An 11,743-nucleotide genomic window follows, 5' to 3' on the forward strand; every position below is an offset into this window, starting at 1 on the left:
ACAGCTCATTACAGCACCGTTCAACAATAAGGCACTGAACATCTAATTAATATCCAAATAATCACCTCGTAGCTATATTATGCACTATAAAATATTCTTTCCTCTTCTAGTCTCCGTCGCTAACATTCTAAGTTTTTTATACATTATACATCTTTCCATAACCATACCCACACAATAGATATAGTTTTTTGTCTGCACTTGAATTCCATTCGCTGCTGAATCATCAATGGTACCACATATATTATTAATTCTTCACACAGTGCCTAAAAAACAATGCAACTCTGAACTCTTCTGCCTGTTTGCTTATTTCTATTAACGCATATTTCGTCTGGAAATTCACACTTGATCCTATGGTAATATACAATATTGATTCAGTGTCCATCAACTTTAAGTCTTAGATGTACCTATACACGATGGTGGCTTTTAATAAGGTGAGATATATATTCACAGTCTTGCTACCGCTTTGAACCCAGAATCGAAAAAGTGAGGAGGGTCGAGGAGAATTTTAACCAGAGTCATATATTAAAGGTTTAGACTAGGAGGAGTGCTAAAGATGAAGATAGGGATACACAATCCTTGAATAAAGGTTATCATATACAAAAAAAAGTAGGCAGAACTTAAAAAAAAAAGTACTGTCATGTATGAACTGTTTGAGGAATTTTCAGAGCATTTATTCTTTAACAATTCGCTGCACTTCATTGATTACGGAATCATTCCAAATCATACTGTTCTCTATCATTCTGGAGTAACACTTTGTTAAGTACTGAAGTTACTTGAATCTTGACTGTCCTTTTACCTATCGTTATGACCCTCTAACAAGTGCAAATTTCTAACTAGAAACCCACATTCTTCACACATATTTACTGTGGATCCATACTCTAGGTGTAGACATCGTGTACTGACCCAAGTCGCTTGACTTACCAGCAATAAGTATAACATATGCAATTCAGATAACTGGATGTAATACTTCCGTATGCATTTTGTTGCAAATAAGGTGTTCCTCCATTGTGAACACTTCTTCCACAATCACTGGGCTTGGACCTTTGGTGTGTTACGGTATCCGAAAACTTCCCACTGAGTAGCCCTAACAAAGGAGATTTATTTGTTCAGCAGCTTTCTAACTTTCGTTTCCAATTTTAAACTGAGGATATCTTATCGGTTGTTGGTTTAAATGCCTGACAAATATTATTACCCCTTCAAGAACGTTTAGGGACTTGAACAAGTAAACAGTGACGATGAGTGTGACTACTTCAACCCACCCATGTAAGTGGACAGAACATTTATTTTGCCCCAGTCTGTTCATGATTGGTGACGAAGTAACAATACGATTATATTAAGGTTGTTTCTCTATCTGTGTTGCTGCTTAGACCTACTTTTCGACTTCACATTGGTTTCATCATTCTACCAAATCTACCTAAAATGGATAGATTCAGAGTCTTAATCTAAGACTAAAAGGTTGACGTCCAATAACGACAATAAACAAGAACAGAAGGTGAGAAAAAGCTTTGGTGATAAAGTTATTTGGGTATCTAAATAATTTGGGTTCTTTTGTTACTCTCCAAAATTATTAAATACTTCTGCAACTTTACTAAGTTGTATCTCCTCATTTCCGTTGCTATTTGGCTGGTCTTCCCGGTCTCCCACATTGTTCGAACGTTCCATGTACCTATAAAAATTTTTGCTCTGGTTGTTAGAAGGGGCATCGGCCTTGTGGCTTCCGAAGGAACTCGGCTTTCACCATGAAGCGTCATAATTCTTCTAAATGAAGACCTTCTAACACTCAGGGCAGAGTTAAAATGGTTTGACTAATTTTTTAGCGAGTTAGTTTTCTACGGTATGGGGACGCTAACCCCATGCCCAACCCTCCTCCTTTACCCGGGCTTGGGACCGGCAGTAACTCTAGAAGAGCTACAGGCGGAGTTAGAATACTTCGAGGAACTCCTGAATAGGCCGGCTCCAATGAATCCACCGGAAATCGAAGCAGGACACACACAGATCTTCCTATAGATGTCAACGCACCAACGACGGAAGAAATTAGAATGGCCGTCAGACAAGTCAAGAGAGGGAAAGCAGCATGACCAGACAATATACCAGCTGAAGCACTGAAATCAGACGTCGAAGTAACTACAAGCATGCTTCACCTTCTATTCAAGATTTGGGAGGAGGAACAAGTGCCGATGGACTGGAAAGAAGGACACCTCATCAACATTTCAAAGAAAGGAGATCTGAGCAAATATGAAAACTACAGAGGCATCACACTTCTGCCAGTACCAGGGAAGGTCTTTAACAGAGTGTTGCTGAACCGGATGAAGGATGCAGTAGACGCCCAACTTCGAGATCAACAAGCTGGATTCCGTAAGGATCGGTCGTGCACAGACCAAATGGCGACACTACAGATCATCGTCGAACAATCAGTTGAGTGGAACTCATCACTGAACATCAACTTCATTGATTATGAAAAGGCATTTGACAGTGTAGATAGGAGGACATTACGGAAACTTCTTCGACACTATGGAGTTTCTGAGAAGATTGTCAATATTATCCGGAACTCATACGACGGACTACAGTGCAAAGTAGTGCACGGAGGACAGCTGACAGATGCATTCCAAGTAAGGACCGGAGTCAGACAAGGCTGTTTACTCTCTCCATTCCTCTTTCTTCTGGTGGTCGACTGGATTATGAAGACCTCGACATCTGAAGGAAAACACGGAATACAATGGACAGCTCAGAATCAATTAGACGATTTGGACTTCGCAGATGACCTAGCCCTCCTATCACGTACACACGAACAGATGCAGATGAAGACAGCCAGTGTAGCAGCAGTCTCTGCATCAGTAGGCCTCAGCATACACAAAGGGAAAACCAAGGTCCTCAAATTCAAAGCGGAGAACAGCAATCCAATCACTCTTGATGGCGAAACTCTGGAAGATGTAGAATCCTTCACATAACTGGGAAGCATCATCGATGAACAAGGAGGTTCAGATGCAGACGTAAAGGCGAGGATTGGCAAAGCAAGGGTCGCATTCCTTCAGTTGAAGAACATATGGAACTCAAAACATCTTTCAACCAATATCAAAGACAGAATCTTCAATACCAACGTCAAGCCAGTTCTACTGTATGGAGCTGAAACTTGGAGAACTACAACAACCACAATCAAGAAGGTACAAGTATTTATAAATAGCTGTCTACGCAAGATACTCAACATCCATTGGCCGGATACCATCAGCAATAGCCTTCTGTGGGAGAGAACAAACCAACTTCCAGCTGAAGAGGAAATTTGGAAAAGACGATGGAAATGGATAGGACATACATTACGCAAATCGTCAAACTGCATCACGAGACAAGCCCTAACTTGGAATCCTGAAGTGAAGCGGAAAAGAAGAAGGCCAAAGAACACATTACGTCGGATAATAGAGGCAGATATGAAAAGGATGAATTACAACTGGAAGGAGCTGGAAAGGATTGCCCACGACGGGGTTGGATGGAGAATGCTGGTGAGCGGCCTATGCTCCTTCGCGAGGAGTAACAACAAGCGTAAGTAAGTAAGCACGTCTGCAACTTTACACTTCACTTTTTTCCCATCAGGTCATATATGATTGGTTGTGTTGCAATTCACAACATAGTGCACGTAGCTTCTTGAATTCCAATTCAATTTAGTGATCATAGTTCACCTGAGTTCTACCCACAAATTAAACGCACTTATTTTTTTCCACTGCAAATGATCAGGATTTTATAAACACCTGTTGCAAGTTCTGCTGCTCCACATTTTCTCTTATTCCTTTTTAAACAGCACCACGATTTCAACGCATTATTATGTGACTTCTACCCGACCTGTATGACGTGGAGTTTTTGGGATAGTTTGTGAACATAGTAAACTCAGTGTAAAATGCCACCACACTGACCTTTTTTTAATAGTTGGTCTATATACATATGGTTATTTTGCCAAACAATTCCACTGATTTAATCTAGTTGCTGACCATACCAGGGTGGTATTTTATTTGTAATTAGAATCACGCCTGTAAAAATAGACAGAACCTTTTGTCAGAAATAAATTGTGTGCTAGTAGATAAACGTTTTTGATAGAGCAGATTCTTCCTTAGCAATTTGTATGAAGTTGTAGGGCCAGTGAAATGTCACTGAGCCCTAGCCAAATCATCCGGTAGTTGGATCACTGAATGTCGAACAGATCGTCGCTCCCTGCCAAGGTCATGTGCAACAAACGCGCATTAGTTAATCATACGCCATGGACTGGCCCATGCGGCAGTGGTCTTACTTTCGCTTGTATCTACTTTAACTAATATATTTCTGTAATAACGTCCTTTGTGTTGTACAGTCTTCAAAGCATCTATAGTACCTTGTTACGTCAATGGGGGTAGTCCACGTAAGGTGCTGACCACGAGGTGTGACTTCGACGTTAGTTGGTTCGTCACACTATTCACGTCTAACTCGAGTAGGCCTCCAATCATTTCGACATAGATCATCTACGTTGGTGATTTACACTGGTGAGCAAGACTTCGAATAACGCAACCTATCACTATAATATTTATTATTGTATTCTATACTTATTCTTTTTCATTTTTATCATCGCCTATGTTAATCTGTTACTGTGATCTTTCGTTGCTTCATGTCAATGTTGATTAGCATTTAAACCTAAATAATTCGTTCAATCGACAGAACTAACCAATCAACAACGATTATAATCGGCTATCGTGGTTCTTTAACAAGCATTAGCAGCATGTAAATGCTCCTGTGTAATATGTCTGTTAAAATATCAACCACTCGTGAGTATAGCCACAAGGCAACACGAACGCATATCTCTTTGTACCTTATCCACTGGTATAAATAAGACAAGATTAACTATCGACTATAAATTCATCTTTCTGCTTAACCACTATCCACTAGAATGTTCTGCTTTTTTACCACTGCCTGCCTAATTTCCAATTGCTGAGTTCCATGGCCAAACAGAGGATACGAATGCTAGAAATTCACGGTGAGTTTGAACTATAAATTTCCTGCGATCTTAGATCTCGTTTAGACTGTTCGTCGGTCTACAACGCTGTGTTAATCGAAAAATTTAATCAACAGTACCTCGTACATAATCCAGATTCAAACTATTGCCTACTTCATTACTTAAAGGCAAGAGTAACCCAGGCGAGTTTCATAATTTCATTAGATTATTTCGTACTATATTTATGATGCGTGATAACATTTCGTAGTTGCTTTCACGTAAACTAGTCATATATTCTGTCACTGCCGTCAAGTTTTAGTCGAAATCATGTACATTTATGACTCGTTAGTCGACATACTGTGGTAAAACATATTGCATGTACACGAGCACGCTTAGTCCGTGTCCCAAGTGCACACGTTGTCGTACTTAATATGTCACTTAACGCTAGGTAATAAGCTCTTTGTATCAGCCTTTTACGAAATGGCCACGTTACCTGGATCCTCTAAACCTTAGTTACATTGGTGGTTACCATTTTAATTAATGTTTACTATACCCCTTGTATTTGCCATTATTTCACACGGTAAATCATGGCTCGATTTTCATATTACACGACAGTCATTCCAATTCCATTTTCGGTATATTTGTATACAATACGGGTTTGGAAAATATCTAAACGTCCTCGAAAATTCTCCACGAACCCAACCATAGTTTTCGTATATGTTTTTATTCACACATCCAACTGTTACGCTAATAATACCTAAACGACCGTTCAGTGCAATTGTTAGTATACGTAAGAACGATGTTATTTAAACTTGACTTTATAATACATCAGAACTATTGTAGTTATTCTACTTCGACGTCGTACTTTATTTTATGAAGTATTGTTTCCTCGTGGCTGTTATCTAACCGATGATTTCGGTACATCAATCGGTTGTTCAACTACTCGACGATTTACAACCTGTCCAGTTCAATTGGTGGTCTGACGACATTATCATTCGCGCGAATCATCAGTTTATGCAGTCGAGCGAATCTCCTGCAAACTGAAAACGATATTGTCGCCTCTATCCCAACACTGACAGCGTTTTTCAAGGGTATCATTGACATGAGTCCAGAGTGACACTTGTTTTCTTATGTTCTTTTCGATATTTTTCTGTTTACTAACCGAACAAACACACAGCACTCACCGTTTATCATCTTTTAGAGACTTCATCGTGCCACCTTTGCTGTGGATTTGTAGCCTTCAACCCTTACTAACTGTAGCAGCAGTCATCGACTTTTCAAACTGTGACTACAAGTTGGTCAATAGATTCGCACAATGAAATCACGACCACTCTTCACGGTTATACTTCTGTACTTACGGTTAGTCTGTTAGATATAGATATAACTAGAATTTGACACTAATTAATAGCTGTCAACGACACTGTCCGACTTACAACTTTAAACTAATGACAGTACAAACAAGGACATCGATTGATAATACACTTATCCTACTATCGCTATAGCATCATTACTCTTGCGACGGACTTAACGTTTGTCATCGGAGGAACTGAATTACTTGTCAAGGCTATATATTTCAGCGCGACTTGATAGAACAATAAAACGTTTTGTTCTTTTCATTATTTCTATGGTTAATCAATTTACGTTTAAGCAACGTCCTACTAACATATTATGACTCGCTGTTTCCCGACCAGTTTCTGCCGCCTCCTTTCCATTTGTTTTACAGATAAACAATACCTGGAGGATTTATAATATTCGTTTGGCACTCTCCGACGCGCGACTGCTCCTAACATGTTTGGTACCGATTCAAACGGCTGTTGAATCTGGTGGGGAGTATTGTAGGGCCAGTGAAATGTCACTGAGCCCTAGCCAAATCATCCGGTAGTTGGATCACTGAATGTCGAACAGATCGTCGCTCCCTGCCAAGGTCATATGCAACAAACGCGCATTAGTTAATCATACGCCATGGACTGGCCCATGCGGCAGTGGTCTTACTTTCGCTTGTATCTACTTTAACTAATATATTTCTGTAATAACGTCCTTTGTGTTGTACAGTCTTCAAAGCATCTATAGTACCTTGTTACGTCAATGGGGGTAGTCCACGTAAGGTGCTGACCACGAGGTGTGACTTCGACGTTAGTTGGTTCGTCACACTATTCACGTCTAACTCGAGTAGGCCTCCAATCATTTCGACATAGATCATCTACGTTGGTGATTTACAAAGTGTTCAGAAGCCTTAATTTATAAAGTACACTCAAGCACAATCGGCATATGCTCCTTATTCTACCGAATTGCACCTAGTTAATTTAAGATATTCATTCCATTGAAACACCAAAACGCAAGTGTGCAGCTAATGCTACTCCAGGTGTTGATTTGAGTAGATCCTATTTTAACAGCATTACTGAAAATAAATCTGGGTGATCTTCACCCTCATATAAGGAACGCTACTTGTAAGACAGCGATCATACTGGAAGGACTGACAATATATTTCTGTAAGAGAATCGTTCTAAAAAATATTTCTTCTTGACTGACACTCAAATTATTCATTGTCAGAAGCGTATCGATTGGCTATCAAAGTGGCGAAATCTGGTTGCGGTATAACAACAATAATCAACCTTTTTTGGTCTAATAATAACTACAAATTATCATGAGCTACATTACACTGTGGCACAGACTTTCCCTTACACGAATGAAGGGTTCATATAAAAGTCATGCATCGTCAGCGTCTGGTCTTGTCGGCCCACTCAATTTAGAGCGTCCTGATGACTACAGACAATGCTCTTTGACACTCAACCTTTTTTGAATGCCTACGGTATCTCTAACTACAGTGAAATTAACTCAAGCTCATTGCAGGAGTCACAGTTGTTGAACATTACCGACATTCAAACACAGGAGGCGGTTTCTCTAACCCTTATACCACTTGCTGATATAAAAACAATCATAACTCAACATACGAGATTCGTCACCGAACGTGGGTCCGCAGTAATCGAGAGAAAATTGTACTAGCGGTGTAAAATTTATAGAAATGTCCTGAGGCAAATATTACTTCTAAAACTGGTTTTAATCCGACAAACATTTATTCGCCGTTTGTAAGCACTCGTAAATCGGCAGACGACTTCGAACCAGGCTAACTCAAACGGGATCAACCTAAATGATTGAATGAATGCTGCTACCTAAAGCTTTTATAAAGTCGGACGAATATATGACGTTTACCATGCAATTACAACGAATATGTGTGGCAATATATGTCTTAGGTTGATGATCTCCGTAACCTTAAAGGTAAAGACGCATCTGAATACGTACATTAGATGGCCGTAGTTCCTTCTTCGTTGGTCGTGATCGTCGGCTTGATGAGAGTGAAGAAATAAGATCAAGAAGTATTGAGGGCTCCCTTTAGAATAATAAACACTGAAAACACTAGTAACTTTCAATTGTCTCATTCTTTTTTTAGAAGACGAAATAACCACTCACTGAATTTGAGGTTTTTCCCTGAGCTTGTTACGTCTTAGGCTCATGTTTTTAATCCTGCGTTAGCTTCGCCATGCCACCAAAAATAGCCTGGTGCGCATTCTTACGTTATGACTAAATGGTTGATATTTAATAGAAATCTGCTAAAGAAAAAAGTGATGATAAATTTTCAGCGTTTTGACACAATGTTTGTTTATTGCATTGGATCGTTCATCAGACAAACATTTTGCCATTTGATTCGGCTTTTCAAATATTATTTAGACTCATTTCAGATACATCACACTTCACATCTTATTTTATATTCACCAGTGTATCTGTAGTCTTTTGACTTTACTTTGTTCTGGTGATGGCAACTACGTGACCTTAACCTAATGATTAAGCATACTCTTATTCGTTCTACTGTACTTATTTAAACATCCTTGAGGACAAATATCTATCCACAATGACGTTCGTCTCTTCTTTTATGTTCAGCAATATGTTCGTACCGTGCAAATATGGAGCTTCTACCTTAACCTGGACCATGCTGTTGGTATGAGCAATTACGAAGTTCATAATTTACCTCAATCGCCTCTTCCCTGTTTGATTTATAGTAACCACAAACTTATTATATAGTTTCATCACTGAAATATATACAGTAGTTAGCTGATATACCTCATTGAATATTTCGTTGTAAAATTTTCTTGATTTATTAATGTACTCTTTCTAACAATGCCACTGTGGTAGTATCTTATATGTAATCCTCTGTCTTGCATTGTTGGTTATGCCCATAAAAATGGTATGTGGCCGCTATCTCATGAATGAACTATTATTACGTTGTTATCTGTTTTCGAATTTTGTTGTTGTTCAAGCAACTGAATCAGCAGGAATGTTTCTGGTAAAATTTCATTCATTTTGTTGTTGTTGTTGTAGCCCAAGTGACTTTCCGTCTAACTAAAACTACGCTAACAACCGAAAAACAAAGTACAAACGTAACTGTCGACTTGAAGGTGGGTGTGACTCATTTTTGATACGGTTGCGAGTTTTATTTCATACTGATGAGTCCCATCAAAAGAAAGCCAATATTCTTCTCTTTTTACTTAACGGAATCGTGATATGCTTCTATCACCCTGCACAATCAAATCATAAGCAATTCAGAAAGGTATCATCGCCTATTTATGATATATTAAGATCAAAGTTAGGCATTTTTAATCTCAGTAAACTTGACAGTGACTTCATTCAGGAAAAAATTTGACCACTGAAACTTACTGACATCTTCTTGAATCACTACTGAAAGGTGGCTGTTGTTGATAGGATACGTACGTTAATGGGATCATTTCACATAAACGAAACACAAGAGGAGTTTGTTTCATAAATACATTAATTTGGTACATTGGTTTCAGATTCATTTTAAATAACAAAATCAGTGATGAGTCTGTCTTATCATTGCAAAGGGGTTTGCTTTTCATGTTCCAGAGATTATTGAGCTGCTCAGTGGCTACGGAATGTCATGATATGATCCCTTAAGAGTCAGCGCTACGCCTTCTTCTTTTTTAATTTATGTAAATGAAATGGGATGTGATTCGACTTCGATAACAATTTACTCTTAACATTTTAATGTGTAAGGTGTTTCGTTTGAGATATGTTGTAAACTGCACATACAAACAAGGTTATTCCCCTCTAGAGGTTACCTAGGTTGAAAAATATCTACTGGTCTCGGCGCTCTACGGTTAAAAGTCTCATAATAACTGCGATGGAAATGTCTTTTGAACAAATCTTACACTGCAACTGTGAAGCGTACTTTGACAGTAAGGCTTTCCAATTAGTCGTCGAAATTTTTATTTTGCTTCGTTTATAATACAGGAATGGCGCTTTTCCTCTTCCGCTCCAAACGGATATTTATACTTCTGTAAAGTGTGATCGGTGAACGGACTCTCCAGTGATAACATGGAACTCTCACCACCACATTAACTTCGTTTGATCTTGTATGACTACACCTTGTTTATTCACCAATCACAATTTTATGTCCATCGAAAACTAATGTTCGCTTTGTTGACATACTTTTCCTATCCTGTAGTTAGTCTTGAGTATGTTATTTATGACTCTCTGTTTCCCTGTTTAGTAGACTTTTTCTTATTTTATATACTAACGGTGTTAATTCGCGTTTTAGAAGTAGATAAAGTTTATCGACCCAGATAGCTTACTTGTCCTAACTTTGGCTAAACTAAGACTCTGTGCTCGACAGTCTAGAGAATAGTTCGGAATTACACCTGTAAGAAATTACTGATTACAAATTTTCGAACAGTAAAATCGATATACTTACTGAACTGACTTCCAATAAGTATTACAGTTCTGATGAGATTTATGAGTTATTACCCCATCATCTGGGAGATTATGACGAAGACCAACTTGAAAATGATGAACCCAAAACCAGTGGCCTGATAGAACTTGAGTTAGCTAGGTTAGATATAACCCAATCGTAGGAAGAAATTGAACTAGAAAAGTTACGTCGCCAGGGAAGTGAAGGTTTCGACCAGTCAGTAAGCAACGGCGAGAATGCAATATTAGAAAAGCTGTAATTACCAAAGAGAGAGATCTTGAAATTTGATGGTGCACCCTTACTTACTTTCGCCTGTTACTCCTAACGGAGCATAGGCCGCCGACCAGCATTCTCCAGCCCATTAGAATGTCATAAAAATTTTCGAATAAAATGCATCCGGAGTGAGAATATTGGATTTAGAGCTAGGTTGAATTACTTGATTCAATATTGTGACGCGGAGATCGAGAGCCACTATCCATCATTGTACTATGCTTGAACCGGAGATAGGTCATCGTTATTCACTATCGTTATCGACAATTCGTTAAACTTTCGCGATATAAGAAAGAATCAACCAGGTGGTTTGAGAAGATTGTCTCGAGAAATGCAAGTGGTCTGAATCTCTGACTTTCTCTCTTCCAGAACTATTGAAACTATGATTCTGAAATTACCAACGCATGTTCAACAAAAGTGGCTAAAGGTAGCTTATAAGATTATCAAAGGAGGTCGAGAACTTCTGTTTGCTGATATTGCTGAGTTTGTAAGGGAATAGTAACATTGGGGATACTGGTGGTTTAAATGGAAATATTGGTTCAGATTATAATGCAGCGAAGATATTGTATGTGAGTACTAGTGATGACGATGTTTCCTTACGTAGTTCATCTTGTTTGGAGGGCTCAACGAATCATTCTTTAGATCAATGCCAGAAGTTTAAAGTTAAGAATGTTAGATTAAGTAAGAAATCTGTTCTTAGGCACAAGCTACGTAATGTTTGTTTGAAGGTAAACCATGTATCAAAACTGTCGATCGTCAAGAGT

The sequence above is a fragment of the Schistosoma haematobium genome, chromosome 1 (genome assembly GCF_000699445.3).
Source record: "Schistosoma haematobium chromosome 1, whole genome shotgun sequence".
In the NCBI taxonomy this organism is placed as follows: Eukaryota; Metazoa; Platyhelminthes; class Trematoda; order Strigeidida; family Schistosomatidae; genus Schistosoma; species Schistosoma haematobium.